At 56.4% G+C, this 15,275-nt stretch overlaps 1 protein-coding gene across 1 annotated transcript in view; it reads right to left on the reverse strand.

Moving 5' to 3' along the window:
* Positions 1–3,578: 3,578 nt before the first annotated feature.
* The window catches only part of SLC35B2 (solute carrier family 35 member B2), a 126,980-nt gene continuing 115,283 nt past the window's right edge, over positions 3,579–15,275 (reverse strand). The window contains exon 6 of the transcript XR_014618297.1: positions 3,579–3,588. The gene's annotated coding sequence lies outside the window, so the exon portion shown is untranslated. The remainder of the gene's footprint in view (positions 3,589–15,275) is intronic.

Below are 15,275 nucleotides of genomic sequence, written 5' to 3' on the forward strand. Positions count from 1 at the left end.
TGAGGTCTGTAAGATGCCAACAGGGCTGCAGGATGATGGCAGATGACTTCTGGGGAAGAAAGAAGAGTCAAGAAACACCAGCCCAGTCTGGATGAACATCCCCAGGTCCACACATCTCCACTGAGGCTGTGAAGAAAGTGCTGGGAGCTGGAGGGGGCTTCCTTCGAGCCTGGTGCCGTGCCGGCAGTAGCATCCCCCCAGGGTGGCGATGCTACTGAGCTGGCTTTCTGCAGGAGAGGCCGAATCCCCAGGAGCATGAATCATCCTGATCCCTGCATCGTAGGGCAGGGACATGGCTGCTCTTTGGCCGCTGAACCCCACAGCCTGCCTTCCCTGCCCTTCCCCAAGCTGAGCTTTATGAAAGAGACCACAGGAGGAATTTGCGCAGCGGTCAGAGGCCTTCCCTTGGGATGGGTGGCACAGCCGGGGGCCTGAGGCTAGCTGTGGTTTAAGTGAATTTAGGCGGCTGCCCCTGGTGACCCATGGTGGTGAGCTCTGCAGCCACGCAGCCAGTGGGCATCGCCGTGTGAGCACAGCAGTGCCGGCACCCCAAAACTTGGCCACAGCAGCCAGGCCTATGCTTTAAAATGGGCCTTGCTTGGGTTGGAGGGCTTGCTGCTGCATATAAGGCCTGTTCATCCAGCCAGCACCCCGGTGTGAGAATAGCTTGAGTAAGGAATCAAGCAGGCAGTTGTCCCCATATTGTTGTTTTTGAAACTAAAAAGTATTTCAAGCCAACGTTGTTGTATATATACAGGAGAGTGCAGCTGTTGCATGGGACACCCCATAAGGGCTGTTCAGGGGGCACAAACTGGCATTTTGATGGTTAGGAGGCAGCAAGTGTCAAGCCAGGCAGTAAAGAGGTTAGGGGGTGAGCAGATCCTCTGGCCAGAAGTTTGAGCCAACACCCAGTAGTGAAGAAAGCTGAGGCCCGAGCTGCCACCGCTGAGTTCGGAGTTAGCAGCCTATTGATAGAAGGCAGTTCAGAGCCTGCTGTTGCAGCATACTTCAGACCACAAACAATGTGGTTGCATCTTTTTGTATTAGCTCCAAATATTTAGGGCTCTCCTCGTTGCCAGAAAGATGCATGATATTTTTTTTTCTTTTGTCTTTTTCTTTTTTTACAGTGAAAATATAGAAGATAAGAGTGGCCGGCCTGGATCGAATTAAGTCTCCATCTAGCCCAGTATTTTGTGGAGGCTGCTTTTAGTTGCTGTTGAGAGAAAGGCAAAAAGCTCTGCAGCAGTGGGATAATGTGCTTGCCAAAAGAGTTCCTCCCTTAGAAGTTGTCTCTCTCGCTTAGAAGTTGTCTTCTGCCTTGAGGCAGGATGGTTTATGTCCAAAGCTACTTCATTTGACTTTGTTCTTCCTTTGTTTTCAGTTCTGCAGGCTGTCACTGTGAATAATGGGCCTTTGGTTCTGGAGTACAATTCCCTGACAAATATTGGCTACCACGGTAAATTCCAGGGCTGTTGAGTTGCAGAATAAATCTTATTTCCATTGAGTGGGTGGCTGGTGTCGCTGGGGAAGGTAGGGGATGCTGGTGTGGCACCTCGCCGTCAGCCCACCGAAGGCCGTAACTCCTCCTTGAGGCCGTGCATGTGGAGGGCCAGGCCATCCTCCAGCCCGAGCAATGAGCCAGGCCCCAGGCCCTCACGAGCTCCACTTTCAGGAGCCTGCTGCCACATGGTGGCATCCACTCTCTCCTCCAGGCCCCAGGAATCCCTCCTTGGCTTCCAGGAGGTAGCACGTGTGGGAAGAGCACATCTGAGCTCTGCCTTGTAACTACCCTCCGCGTTCCCAGGACCTCTTCTGGAGCTGCTAGGAGCTTTTCCAAGACCACTGTTTCCTTTTTGGAGCTACACAAAAGCACCTCGGATGCTGGCAAAAATTCTGAGAGGATCTCAGGTGTTTTGTGGTCAACGGGTAGGCCTTGTAAATGAAAGAGCTTTATCAAATCTGACAGCACTGAAAACGTTTTCACGAAGCAGACCAAGTTCTGCATCCGCCTGTTTGTGCTTCTGCTTTGCAGCAGTTGCAGTCTCAAGGGCAGGACAAGGTGGGAAAGGAAGCTATCGAGATGATTCCTCTTCCCACAGAGACTGAGGAGCAGAAAGACGGTTGTCCTGAGAGCTGGTGGCAAGAGCAGCATCTCCAAACTGGACCTGCGTTGGGCACTGGGGACATACGGTCCCCATGGGAAGTGCCCTGGGGCCAGCTTGCCTTTGGAGACGAGGAGGCACCACACTGTTCCCACCTCAGTGAGCAGGCTTGCATGGCTGGGAAACATGAAGAGCCATCCAGCCAAAGGGAGAGGGAGGCAGAACAAGGGATTTGCCCAGCAGGTGACCTAAGTAGGGCTACAGGAACCCGGGCCAAACCAACAGTGCCCAGAGCCTGCAGACAAAAGGCCTGGTGTCTGGAGTTGAAGGCTTTCCTGCCCTCTCCCACATCAAGACAAAATTGAAGTCCATCCAGCTCATGGATACAGGAAAAAATACAAAATCTGTGAGGATGGTGAGTTACCACGGACTTTCTGCCCATCCCATCGTAGTCCCCTGCTGGGTAGCAGTATCTGCACCTCTTTTCTCTTCCAGCTTCTCCCCGCTCCAGCAGTGAGAGTAGCTCAGCACACCGAGCTCTGCCCAGGGGAAGAGACACAGGACGGGAGCAGCAAAGCCTGAGAAGGAGGACGGGGAGGTGTGACCCCGGGGAGGGAGAGGGGTTGTCCAAACCCAGAATGGGGAGGGGAAAACAGAATAAGGGTGCTGTGGGCAACATATATTAGGAAACTCAACGCTGTGGTGCAATCTCTAAGTTGGCAGGACACTGCTGCCCAGAGGCACTTCGTACTCAGCCTTGCAGAGCAGGGAATGGGGAGAGCATTGCTGCAGTGGGCCAAGAGGACGTCTTAATGACACACACCAGAGCTGTCCCGTCCCCTGCCTCTGCTGTTCCTCAGCTGCCTGAGCTGTAGGGGAGGAAGGGGTGGCCGAGGGGGAGCAGCAGGGGGGTGAGCAGGGGGTTGTAAATGCTGGGACAAAATAAGCATCAAAGCCACTGCAAGCTCCACCGCGGCCTTTCCATGCTGCTTGGTCTCCTGGGGCAGTGTGTGCAGATAGGAGGGAGGCTTTGAGACCATCCGAACCCGGCTGCCAGGCACGCGGGCCACCAGGAAGAGCCCTGGGTGCATGCCATGTCCCACAGGGCTGTGAGTGAGCCCACTAGCCCAGCTGAGCCTCCCGTCCTCCCCTAAACGGGGAGCTGCTAGCACTCCTCTGCCCGCTCCCTGCCTCTCCTTTGGTGAGGGACGAGGCACTGCGTGGGGCAGAGGCCACGTCTGTGCCCCGGGGGGGTCCCACTCCACCTGGGAGTCCTCGGATTTTGGGGTAACCGTCTCAGGTAATTAATAGCAGGGGAAGGTGGTGGAGAAGAGCTGGGGCTGGTTACGTGAACACATCAAAGGAGGTCTCTCTTTCATGTCGGCGCTCCGTGCAGACAGCCCCGAAGAACCCCTTCCAAGGACAATACGAGGGAGAACTCCAGTAACCTTACAGTGTGGAGCCCTGCCAGCGCTCGGAGCGGCCGCTCTGGCGGCTGCTAAAGGGGCGCCTTCTCCGCTTCCACCCTAATTGCCCTTAATTGGCTCCTGCCTGCTGGCAGCCGAAGGGCCAGGGCTCTCCAAGGATTGCTGCGCCGGAGTGACAACGCTTGGAGAGGGATGGCCAGCCCCTGTCCTGCCCCACCTCCCTGTCTCTCCCCTCCCACAAGAGCAGAACAATGACCCTCCAAAATACCAGCTTTTCTGTCTGCTGGGACCTCTTCTCCCCAGGCCCTGCTGCTTGCTTCTCTGGAGGGGGCTTTGCTGGGCAGCTGGGGCAAGGGAGCTGTGCAGGGTCTGTGTCCCGAAGCTATGGGGGTGTGTTCATGGAGGCACTGGGATGAGAGGGGTATAAATGTCCCTTCTTCTAGCACTGTGACTGCCTTGCTCAAGAGCACACGGTGGTGCAGCGAGCCCTGCTGCTGGCTGGGGCCGCGAATGAAGTCAGCAGAGCTTTGAGGTCCATGCAGAACCAGCATCCCAGGGGACTCTCCTTGTCCCATCCTGCACAGCCCCACCTCCTCTAGGGAGGGGATGTGGGGAGGACCCCTCTCCTCTGCCCCTCTGTGTCCCAGCACCAGGTGAGAAGAAACGTCCCCCATTGCCCCCCTTCCCTGGGAAGGGCTCTCGGGGACACGCTGGCTCCGATTCCCCGCAGCAGACCTCCCTGCACTTTCCCCTCTCCACCAGACACCCACACAAGCCATCCCCTTGTGTCTGCAGCGAGCTGGGAAGCCGCAAGGCGAGGAGCACCTTGTAACCCCAGCTGGGGGCACATCCCTGCTCGTGGCTGGGAGCCAAACCCTTGCCGCAGCAGCAAAATATAGCCCAGCACCTCACCAGTCCCTCGTGGCCAGCACCCGCTGGCAGCAGCATCACGTGAGAGGCACGCTCGGTGGGAGCTGGCAGGGCCAGGGGAAGGCAAACACGGGCTCCGGAGCAGACCAGGCTCCGATGGAAGGAGCAGCAGTGTCTTTCCCGCAGCGGTTATTTTTGCACTGTTTATCAAAGGCTTGCTGCTCTTGGCATCGGGGCGGCCGGCTATTTTTGGACGCCTGCTTCACCTCTCGGCGGAGATGGGCTGGCAGGGGCTGGCCTCTGCTTCTTCTGCCTGGCACCCTCCGGCCTCCCGCTGTCGCTGAGGTTTGCCCTGCTAAGGTCATCGCTGCACGCTTACAGGCGGGGGACTTTCTAAGCAGGAGGTCCGAGCCCAGGCGCAGCTTCGTAATTAATCCTTATTAGCAAAACTCTCTCGTCCTTCCCTGATATCGGCGGTGACACAGCTGCTTGGGTTTGGGCAAAGCATGCATGTCGTCCTGCTGTTGTCCTTCAGGGTGGTGACATTTCTCCTGACCTAAGCCTGGAGCTTTGCCCTCAGATGATGCCTCTGCTGCTGGCCACCCACGTGCTGCTGGCGTGCCACTTTGCCTCAGCTGCCCATCTGTAAGACCAAGGCCCTGCTCCCCAGCTTGCTGGGACATGTATCTAGGGCAGGCTGGCTGAAAACCCCACTCATGTCCTCTTCTCTGTGGACAAATGAAGGCTGCAACAGGTTTCTTTGGGGTATGAGGCTGGGCAAGGTGGCCTGGTGAGGCAAGGGGGCTCAGAGCAAGTGCAAGGAGGCACAAGCAGGGGTGCAGGAGTGCAGCAGTTGTGTGCTGGAGTCAGTGAAAATACAGACTAAAATGGCAATGTGAAGCAAGCTGTCAGGATTTGAGGTTAATAATAGGCTGCTGGAGACTTGACTATGTAGAAGAATATCAGTCCTTAAAAGAAGCTCACTGGCATGGTGCTTGGCCCTGATATAGTCATCCACGGGAGCCAGAAGGAGTGACTGGCCCCATTACTGACCCGCTGTCAGAGCACAGCTTGAGATACCCTGGGCTGAAAGAAAGAAATCAGCAGCAGCCACACTGCCCTTCTGGTACCAGGACAAATGTCCTGGGGAAGTGCCCCAAGAATATCAGCAAATTCAGGGATTTCCCTTTGCTAACAAAGCAAATCTCCTGCTGAAGGAAGATTTGCTACATTCACAAATGACCTCAGAGAGCCAAAGATATGTGCAGGCCAGGAGACTCTCCTCCAGGAATGATGATAGAAGGAAGCCAGTGCTGGCTCGAGCAAGATTTTGGACTCAAAGAGGAAGGACATGTCTCTTCTTACAGGAAAAAACAGGGTGAAAAGGTGAGAAACACCTTCAAATCTGGCAGGGCTGGCTAGGTGTCCTCCAAGCTGTCCAAGCAGGTGCGACTGGGCTCTTCCACCCTGAGAGCTACAGGGAGACAGATTTCTCTGAAATGAGAGAGTGGTGGGAACAGAAAAGCTCAGGAGAAAATTAGGGGGAGTCCATTGTCATCGGCGACAATAACGCTCCCGGTTCCCCATGGCAGATCATGGTCTGCATGGACAAGACAGGCAGAGGGGGGCAGTAACTTTGGAGGGTGGAAGATAACAGTCAGGAGCTCATCGGGAACATCCTTGGGTAAAGAACCAAGGGAGAAAAGCCAAAGGATGAACACGGGTCAGGGAAGGGAGATGCCCCTCGGCCCTGAGGACACACCGTGGTGTCCAACACACCCACAGGTGCCGGTGTGTGTAAGACGGCCACCTCAAGGCAATCTGCCCCGGGAAACAGGGCCATGCGGGTTTCTAACCAAGCTGGGAGCACAACGGGCAGAGTCACTGGCTGCAGACGTGCAGCAGGGGAGGTGACCGCTCCATCTGGCTGCCTGCAGGAGCCTGCAGTGAGCGTGGAGGGAATAAATCTGCCAGGGAGGACGTGCCGGCGGGGCGAGTCCCTCGGGGACCGCTGGCACGGGGCAGCGCTGCTGGCACCAGGTGCCACGGGGGCAAGGTGCCCCCTGATGTCTGCGGGTGTGTGGACGTGAGCAGACGCTCCCGGGGCGAGTGAAGGCTGTGCCGTGTGTGGCACAGTCAGCCAGGCACGTTCGCCAAGAGAAGGTCCAAGGGAAAAGTCATGCCCTTGGCTCTTCCCCTTGCCGACGGGGAGGGAGGGACGGCGAACGGCGGGGGCGAGCGGGAAACCTGAGGCGGTGACCACGGGAACCTGGACGAGGGATGAGCTCTGGGTTCCCAGCCAGAGACCTCACGAGGACAGATTTTTTTGGGAAAGGAAAAAAAAAGAAAGAGAGAGAGAAGGAAAAAAAAAATCAGCTGAATGTGCTGTGCTGCGAACGGGATTCCCAGGTTAATGAAGGCAAAAACCCTAGGAAAAAGCTGGGGGAGAAAGATCTCGGTGCAGGCTGGAACAGGGCCAGGGATCTGAAGGAAGAGTGGGGTGATGGACATCGTCTTGGAAGCCATGGGGGACACCAACAGGCACGGTGGCAAGCAACTTCTGCACACCATCAATATCCAGAGGGGCCCTGGTGTCTCCAGACCTAGAGATGTCCCTTTTTGTCCCCCCTCCACCCCTGAGGCTGTCCCCACCAGACAGCTCGCAGGCCCGGCAAGCTCCATCTCACAGTTTCAGCCACCGAGCTCCAGGGCCAGGTGTCGTGCAGCCTCCTGAGGGGCTCGCCACCTACCCCAAACCCTCGGGCAGCATGGCCAGGCCCCTGAGGTGACACAGGGAAGGGGGGGAGGCGGTGGCTTAGCACTCAGCAGCACCCCGGCAGCAGGACCAAGAGGCAGTCCAAGGCACAGCAGCTGCTGGGAGAGACCCGTCCATCCTCTCTGCCTTTGTGGGGAGGAACAAAGAGCCGAGGGAGGGAAGGAAGTGACTTCTCTGGAGGCGGCTGTGGCGGAGGGGTGAGCACCCATTGCTTTGCAGACGGAGCCCCCAGCCCTCCTCCCATCCCCTCCGCTGCCTGCACCCCCTCTCTCTCCCTGCAGAGAGACTGGAAGGGAGGAAAAAAAACAAATATACAAAATAAAACAAACAAAAAAAAAAAAGCAAAAGGAGAGCGGGAGGAATCACGCGGGGCACGCTGGCTGGCAGGCAGACAAGAAGGGCGGCCGGGAGCCGCTGCCAGGGTGCTGGGGGCTGCGGGCACCTACGTGCGGCTGGCAGCGTGCGAGGGCCGTGGCAGCCGTGCTGCTCCCCGCGTCTCCGCTGGCAGCCCCGGGGTGGGCACCGGCCTTCAGGCCATAGCCAGCTTCTTCTTTCCCGTGGGCCAGCTGGTTTTGGCTCTGGGAAGCAAAACCGTGACCTCTGCCATCCCAGGGCCACGTGTCCCCGCGGTGCCGTGCCCGGGATCACGCTGCTGCCCGCGGGCTGTGTCAGCGCTGCGGGGGCTGAGCCCCGCTCCCCTGCCCTTGAGGCGTCTGCAGGGAGGCCTCGGGTTGGGGGGCAGAGCAAAAGGAGGTCCTGCTCATAGCCTGCTCACAGAGGTGTCCCCAAATTCACATTCGGGGCTCAGGCACAATTTCCTCTGCATTCACATCAAATCCAAAGGGAAGGGAAGGGAAGGGAAGGGAAGGGAAGGGAAGGGAAGGGAAGGGAAGGGAAGGGAAGGGAAGGGAAGGGAAGGGAAGGGAAGGGAAGGGAAGGGAAGGGAAGGGAAGGGAAGGGAAGGGAAGGGAAGGGAAGATTTATTAAGACATTTTACTCCTGTGCACGCCCGTGCATTGTGTCATGGGCCAGCTGGGAGTTAACTAAGTCTTAGTCTCCTTCTGCACATCTCCCAGAAATGAAGGAGGTTTCCAGCTGTTTCAGAGGGCGGCGAGCAGCCTGCAGAGCCGGAGGTGTGCTGAACCCATGAGTCAGCAGCCATCAGTAACGGTTACACGCTGGGGGTGACACCGCTGGGCTAGGAAAGTCCCAGTAAAACCAGGCACTGGGCAGCAGGCACGTAGCGGCTTGGCTGCTCCAAAACACCCCTGGTGTGACCACAGTGAGGTGTCCCACGAGCCGGGGAGCACGCACTGCTCTGTGGCAGCTCCCTGCAGCCACAGCCCTCGTGCTGCTGGCTGCCAGCCTGGTGTCATGGTAATTGGTGTCTGTTTTCACCTGATTTCGGCATTGCCAGCACTCCTTTGCTGGGTATCACCTGCAGGGCAGCAAATGCCATGGGGTGGCAGGAACAACAGCTCGGGGTTCACCCCGCTTGTGCTGGTAAATACGGTATTCATTTCTCAGCTATCCACTGTAGAGGCCTCTACTTAGCCTCCAGCTATCAGAGGGCAGAAGCATAAAAGAGTGTTAATTATACAGAAGCAGGCCTGAGACACGATCACTGCTGCACAGCTCTTCTCACTGCTGTGCGTGCTGCGCTTTGCTGGCCCGGCCCTGCCCCTTGCTCACACGCTGCAGCAGCACATCTGTAAGCTAAACTCCCACTTCCAGCAAAATATTCATTTTCTGTGCAAGGGGTGATAATAATCTAGGATTCTTGAAGCAGATGAATAAATAAATAGCTATAAAATGTCGCAAAGCTTGGATGGGGATAGGTGGTCATCACATTCCCATAAACAAGGCAGTCAGCTGAGACAGGCCTCAGGAAAGCAGCTGAGTTAAGGATGGAGGACTGGAAAATAAGAGGTTGTCCAAGGGGGGCTACAGGGGTGGTTTAAGCTGAGAACTACCTGGGACAGAGGCTGCCTCTGGGCCTGGATCACAAACGAGCAGCAAATTAACAGATGCATGAACTCGAGCAGCGTTTAAAAGGGAGATGAATGGGTGGGAACTACCAGCATCCGGAAAACGGAGGAGACGTCCAGACTTAGAAAGGCAAACACAGAACGGAGCAGGAAACGCAGAAGCAGCCAGGTCTGCGCGCTGAAATCCCTAAGAGGAGATGGGAGAAAGAAGGAAATGATGAAGCAGAGCTGGCACACTGGGAAGCGGCCTGGCCCCGCCACGCGCTGCCAGCGCTGCTCTGGGGGAGCTTAGCACCAGGGCGCTTGGGAAGCGCCGCTCTGGAAATAACCTGCCTGTAGTGAGATCATTCATTCTTCTCAGCTGGAAACCCGACCCTGTCTCCAGGCTCATTTTCCAGACCAGAAGTTGACGTTCACGGAAAACTTCAGCCCCAGGGGCCAAATATCCAGATCCTGAGCCTGTCAGTGCTGAGGTTCGGCCCCTCGGCAGGCTGCACGGCGAGCTCAGAAGTCCCCCTGGCCTCGCTGGTGGCTCGGCTGGGGGAGAGGAGCTCACCCAGGGTGACACGGTGGCTTGTCACATTCTGCACACAGTGGCCAGCTCCCGAGGAGCCCATGGGCTGGCTAATCTCGGGTGTGCGAGAAGAGCTCTGGAGCTCTGGGTGGTCTGCAAACAGATCTTACAGAGGCCAAGTCCCAGTGGTAAATGGCCAGGGTGTAAGAGGGCTTTAATAAGAGGTTTGATATTAGGCCTCCTATCTTCTGCTAAAGGGAGTCAATCCTTCCTGCATCTCCAGTGTCAGCAAGAAGGGACATGCTTTGGGGAAATATTTTCTTCCTCCGAGGATCTCGTGTATGAGTGTGGATGTGTCAAACACGCTCAGGCATGGCTTTTGTCATGGAGTCATGCCTCTGCCAAACCACCATCCTGCTTCTGAGGTTTGGGGCAGTTTCCACCCGGCCGTGCCTGAGACATGAGCCATTTCGTGTCGGCAGGGCACCCTGTGCCCTTCTCAGCATCACCTGCCTTCCACGCTGCTTTTCCAGAAGCCTTCGGCCCGTGTCCAAGGAAAACAGCAGCATTGATGCCATGTCATCGCAAGCGTCTGCGGGAGAGCCAGCCGCGGGCATGTAACCGACGGGGAGCTGGGGGGGAGCCGGGGCAAGCTCTCGGCCCCGAGCCCAGTGTTTGCCGTGACACCCAGATAATATTTGCGTGTGGCTGGCAGGTGCTTTTGGCTGAGGCAATGTTTAAGTGTGTGGTGAAGGTGTCAATTATACCTTGTTCCAGGCGCTGCGGAGTGCTTGAGGAACAGCCAGGCTTGCAGGCATCTCCCCTGCCTCCAGCCTGGGTTGCACACAGGCTCCTGCAAAGCCCTCGCCTTCCTCCTCGCTGCTAAAATCACTGTGGGGATGCAGCAAGGTATCTCCCCCAGCAGGTGGGTGTCCTCAGGGCAGGCTGCACTACCGTGGGCATCTCCCAGGCTGCTGCCTGCCTCCCTCTGCCCCGTCGCCACTTTTTTTTGTTGGGCAGGGACCAGTGCCGTCCCACGAGAGGAAGGCAGAAGGCATCGTCCTGCCAGCACCGTGGCCCTGCTCCCCCGAGCTGAAGCCAGGTTTCCTGCTCAGTTTGCAGAGTTTGGAGCATGCCAGTTGGGAAGCTGGAGGGAATCGACATGCCAGGTGTCCGGATGGAGGGGTGGCCCCATGGGGGCGAGACTCCCTGCTCCAGCCAGCACTGAATAACCATTATCCAGGCCGCCTACAAAGGCAGTGGGCAGACGTGATGGCAGGCACAGCCACAGCTCCTGCACTTGTGGGAACCCGGCGGAAACCCTCCCGCTTCCCCCTGGCCTCGGCTCAGCTGCGCCTGCAGATTTGCATTGGCAGCGCGGCGGCGTGGAAGCTCGCCCGCCCCTCGCCCGCACGCTGCCAGCGTCCTGCCAGCGCCCGGAGCCTTTTGCCCGTGTGAACTTTTGTCTCTCGTGTGAAAGGGGAGCGTTTTCAAAGGGGTCGTTTAAACATTGGCATCTTAATTAGAAGCGGGCAAATGGCAAGGGGAGCCGTACCTTTGCTTGGAGATGCACCTTTGCCAATGTGCTCCCCTCTCTGTGACGGGCACCCTACTCTGCTACCATGTCCCTGGAGAGCTCGGCTCTCCCAGCCCCTCCATCCTTCCTTGGCACATCGTGCCCTGCAGCCCCCTGCCATCCCCAGCCTGCCTCCACGTCGTGCACGGCTCGGTAAATGCCCCCTCCATCCTTGCTGCCAGCCTCCTGCTGCTCTCCCAGCCCCAGCCCCGTCCCCGCCTCCTGGTCACCCCTCGCTCCTGACCCTTTTGTCACCTGTAGCCATTCAGCCTATATCCATTTCTAAATGAAGCATCCTCTGTGAAGCGGCAGAAAAGCACCGGCTGTACAATGTGCCCAGAGTGAAAAGGGAAGGCTGTTAACACCACTTGGAAAGGGGCCTGCATTTGACAACAAACACGGCCAAGTTTCGAGCTCCTTGCTAATTAGTCTATTAGCTAGACGAGCAGAGAAAGCCTCTCACCATCCCGCGCCGCTCCGCTCTCGCGCTGCAGCCCCGTGTCACCTCAGGAATCCCCTGCCCCGTCTCCGTGGCGCGGTGCTACGTAGGCATCACACCAGCGGCTGCCTGGCCACTCGCCTGCGCCTGGGCGCCAGGGCCAGGCGGGGATGGATGGTTTCTCTCCGCGGGTTTTCTCCGGTGGACAAAAGCTGCCTAAAAGAAGGAGCCAAAGTCCCAGGTGCTGCTGGGGTGCTGGGCCCGGGGAGAAGAGGGCATCCTGCAGCAACCCGTGTGTGCCCACGGGGTGGACATCCACAGCAGGACGAAGCTGGCAGGAGCCACCGGGAACACCCCCCGTGGAGGAGGTGTTGGGGACAGCCCTGGGATGGGGACAGCTCCCCTGGGTGCCTTCGAGCGGGGAGCAAGCAAAACCATCTCCATTTCCCCCGGTGCACAGAGCCAGCCACCTCTGTGCCACCAGCTTTCTGGCACCTTTCTGGCAGTCCTGTTGGCCAAGCCGGCAGAGCATCCATCCGTCTGTCTGTCTGTCCATCCAGGGAATGGGTTAAACAGCCCATGCCCCACCCCACGAGGCCAGCCTGGGCTTCCAGGCATGGAAGGGAGAGGCTTACAGCTGGGGCTCATTACGGGGCAGCCATAAAGAGGGTGGAGGCGCTTCCTCCCACACTGATCAGAGGAGCCTCGCAACTGCATGCCCCGGAGCCAAGGGATGAGGTCCAGGGCTTGTTTACCACCTCATGTGAAACAGGGGAGTGTCCGTGGGGTTTTGTCCATGCTGAGGAGAAAGCTAGAAACCAGACAGAGATGTGTTCATGTGCTTCCCCAAAGCGAGGGACCACCTGATGGCCACCTGCACTGCTCTGGTTGGCTTCTTCGGATCAGGAGGGCCTGAGTTGAAGTTGAAATCAAGTTGAATCCCTTGAAATCAAGGGAAAGGAAGAGGTAGCCTTCCTGACTTGCCAGTGGTGCACATGGGTAGACGTGAGCGGCCACAGTGCACTGAGGGATTGACAGAAAAATCTTCAGGCTCTGAGCTCTCTCTGCTAAGACAGACAGTTCAAAATACTTGGGGCTCTTGGAGGAATTTCATTAAATCCTGAGGGATAAGCTAATAGCAGAGGAACGAAGGAGAAGCCATTTTGTCCCGGGGATGGCGCGTTGCCTAGCCATCGACAGATGAATGGAAACCCACATGCCAAGGGATGCCGGAAGCATGGCTTTTTCCCTTGGAACGATGGGGAGCTCCACATGCAAAACGGGTGACTCATTCTCCTGAGCACCACGGTCAAACACGGAGGGGAGGAGGTCGTGGTACTCCTCCAAGCTCAACCCCCCCGAACAAGCTTGCCAGATACCAAAATGAGATGTTAGAAGACGTTTGGCTGGTGTAGCTTGTCTCCCCGCTTCACACCCTCAAGCAGGGGAGCAGTGCTGGCTGGCAGAAATCAATAGTGTAGATACAGTCCCTTTTGGTTTCCAGTGAAAGCTGGGAAATTGTGGAGAGCCATTTGTAGCTCCTGAGGGTTGCTACATGAGTGGATGCTCACATACCTCTTCGGCCAGATGCCGGGGCAGCTCCCTTTTGGCTGAGCAGGACAGCCAGAGAAGGTACTTTCCGAGGTCTGTGCTGTTTTCTCCTCCGAGACCCCTTTCTTCTCCCTTCCAAGCACGGGGAATTTTGCATTCCCCTTGGGATCAACTTATCTTGGCCTGCTAGATGAATCCTTGGAGGAAGGTATTCCCCTCGGTTTGATCCTGCACTGTTACCCCGGGGCCATTCAGCCAAGGAGTCTGGAGCAATGCTTAATTAAAGGGTCATGAGATCGCTGAGGTCACTCATCTGTGAAACCACCAAGAAGCAGAAAATGGATCGCTGGCCTCAGATCCTCAAAAATCCTATAAACCTGTGGGGAATGTCTCCGCTCCAGCCCTCCTCTGTTCTCAACAGATGTTTACACCGCAGCGGCCTCCCTCGCCTCGATGCTGTAATCCAGGCAACAGCCAGCCCTCTCCTTGCCAATGCCTCCCTTCACGCCTGCGGCAGGTTGGCTCCTCCGTGTCCTCGAGTCGCAGGGCCTAGATTTTCAATCCTAGATTTTCAATCCGGCCTCCACCCCGCCTCTGCGAGCGTGCTTGTCCTCCAGCAGAGGCACGCGTTGGCTTCAGCCGACCTCCGCCATGTCTTTGGGTTTGGGGGGCGGTTTTTGTGCCCTGCAAAAGGGCACGAAACAAAGGGCATTCCTCGTGCAAGTGGGACAGGTACAGGCTGGGCCTGTGTGAAAATATGGCTCGGGCCTGCCCCGAACAGCCTCCTGGTGAAACTCTGAAGGACTCCTCTGGGCTGCCTTTCCCTGCTACCCCTTGAAGGACCTGCCAGCTTTGTTTTGCTCTCTGCAAGGCCTGGAGATGACTAGGCCTCCTTTCTCTCGCCTTCACAAAAGCTCATTCAAGGGCTGATGTTACCCCCACAACTTGCAATTTGCCCTGGATTAGTGGTTTAGCTTGAGCCACAATAAAGGGTAGCCTTCATCCATGACTTCTCTAAATTTACTTGATATCTAGCCAGCACCAGATGAGGAATCTGTTCAGGAAGTCTTCTCATCTGATTCTTGCAGACAGGAATGATGTAATGAGCCTTTTTGGTTGCCCCCAGCCCTGCAGAGTTAGGAGCCTTTGACTGCCTTGGTTTTCGAAATTTCTGGAGAAAGCACTCTGTCTGGAGGGGACAGGAGCACCTAACGGCTCAAAGAGCTGAAAAGTTATTTTGATTGCCTAACCTTATGCCTCCTGGAGGTGGAAAACAATCTATCCTGTTCCTTTTAAGACATTTTTCTACAAATCTGAAGGTTGTTACTCTTCCCTTTTCCTCTTCTCCTAGACAGACTAAACAAATGCAATTTTTTCAACCTTTACTCATAGGTCACGGTTGCTAGACTGCTGATCATCCCGTGAACTCTAAGAGGTTTACACCTCTCTTGAACTGCATTGTCCAAAAGTGGGCACATCCGGAAAGCATGAGGCTTTTCTAATGCTGCAAGAAGTGGGATGATTGCAGCACACGTGGTATATGTAGCACTTTTGTTTATAAGTCCTAGTAGGGACATTTGTTTATGTTTTGTTTCACATCTGTGTGTTGTCAAGTCAGTAATGACACCCATCACCACAATGACGCCCATGTCCTTTCCTGAAGGCCTTCTTGCCCCCTTGTATATGCACAGAGCCGATTATCCTGCTAAGTGCTGTGGCTTGCATTTGCCCTTACTGAATTGCATCCTGTTTATATCCACTTCACCAATGTCACAATCTGCTTGGACTCCCGGCCTGGCCTCCAAAGGGTCTGCAGCCACCACGTGGCTGATCATCGGCAGCAAATGTAATCAAATGCAACAAATGCATCCTTCCACCCAACACCCAGGCAAGTGTCAGAGCCAGGATGCAGCTTCCTCATCAACCATGGCCTTGCCCCAAAACCCTGCTGTAGAAGGCAATCAGGCTGCTGACAAATCCACGTTAGGTATTACTTCTCATCTTGTCTTACAAGCAGCTCATCTGCTCCAGG

Source organism: Netta rufina, assembly GCF_964035555.1.
Source record: "Netta rufina genome assembly, chromosome: 3".
NCBI classification, from domain to species: domain Eukaryota; kingdom Metazoa; phylum Chordata; class Aves; order Anseriformes; family Anatidae; genus Netta; species Netta rufina.